The following is a 1,614-nucleotide window of genomic DNA, read 5'->3' on the forward strand; positions in this document are numbered from 1 at the left end:
TGAACATCTCCTTAGGCTTTGTTGAAGCCTCAACACACACAACGCTCTAATGAGTAAATATTGAATTTAATAAATATATTTATCTGAAATAAACTTATTATAAAGCCCCCTCACCTGCTTTCATCCGTGCAGGGAGGAGGCACTTCATCGTTCCGTGGTGATCTAGCGGTAATCACTAGTCAGGTCTGCACTAGACCTTACTAATGATCCATCATTCAGCCGGAGCTCAGAACTGACAGAGCACCGGCCGAAGCTGACAGGAGCAGCTCTGCGGTCTGCATCCATCGGAGATGCAGACCGTGTAGCTGCTCCTGCAAGTTGGGCACGTGGTCCGTGACCGTGTGCCCGACTAGAGTAATAAACAACGGGGAATGTTATAGGAGGACTGTCCTGAGAGAAATACAAGTGTCACGATTAGAACACTGGAGAACCAGGAATAGTAAACTCCGGGTCTTGCGGAGTAGTATATTGTGACGAAGTTGGCAATAGGCAGGGATTCCGGTCTCTGAAGATGCAGGGACATGACAGGGTAAGACATAAGCTATCAGAACAGGGGCATAACTAGAAATCACAGGGCCCCATAGCAAAATTTTGCATGGGGCCCCCCCGTGATTGCTAGTTATGCCACTTGCAGAGCCCTCCTGATATACCAAACAGCCTACCTGAGAGTGGCCTGGCAGAGCCCACCATAGACTCTCTATGGCGGGCTCAGCAGGGTCTCAGATGGGCTACACACCTCTTACCTGTCAGCGCTGTCCGCCTCCGTGGTCGCCGGGCCCCGTCTCCTCTTCCGTCCCCGGGCCCCGCCTCCTCCTTCACTGCGAACGCCGGCCTCTTCTGCCACAGCTGCTGGCTCTGACTGACACAGCTCCGCAGCGGCTGTGAGGTCACTGACAGGTTGTGAGTAATCTTCACAGCCGCTGCTGAGCTATGTCAGTGACAGCCAGCACCCTTACATGCCATAGCGACCCAGGCAGCCCACACGGCATCAGAGGGATGCCCTGGCTGGGCCCCCCTGTGCCTGGGCCCCAAAGCAGCCGCCTGGGTTGCTATGGCGATTGTTACGCCACTGTATCAGACTACACCTAGATTGCTACAGCACCTCCCCATTCTAAATGCCCATACCCAAAAAGAGACCACACCAAGTTGTATATAAAATGGCTGTAGCAGCCGTTTATTAAATAATAATATTTTATAACAGAATTGAATATAAAACATTCAATTATACCAGAATAAATACAAGGTATTCCTATCAATATGGCTTGAGGTCTGTGAAGGCCCCATTAGTCTCCTACTGTAGATCTCTGCATACCACTTAACCAACTGGCCCCTAGCCGCAACTCGCCGACCAAGCCATACCACCAAAAAGAGAAATTGACCACAAACAAAACCAAAGACAAGGGAGGGAGGGAAGTGAAATCACTGTGTGACAACCCTGGACTGACTGGACAACCCTCCGCCCCCTCGGAACACCGTAAAGACTCCTCCTGGCCAATCAAGGTTAGTGACCACCACACACACCCCCCCCATTAACCTTAAACACTTTTCTTTCCTGATTCCCTGTCTACCCTGCCATGTAGTCCTTTCGCCTATTCTTTTTTGTCTTTTGCTCCA

The sequence above is a fragment of the Nanorana parkeri genome, unplaced genomic scaffold (genome assembly GCF_000935625.1).
Source record: "Nanorana parkeri isolate BGI_ZX_2015 unplaced genomic scaffold, ASM93562v1 scaffold1142, whole genome shotgun sequence".
NCBI lineage: Eukaryota > Metazoa > Chordata > Amphibia > Anura > Dicroglossidae > Nanorana > Nanorana parkeri.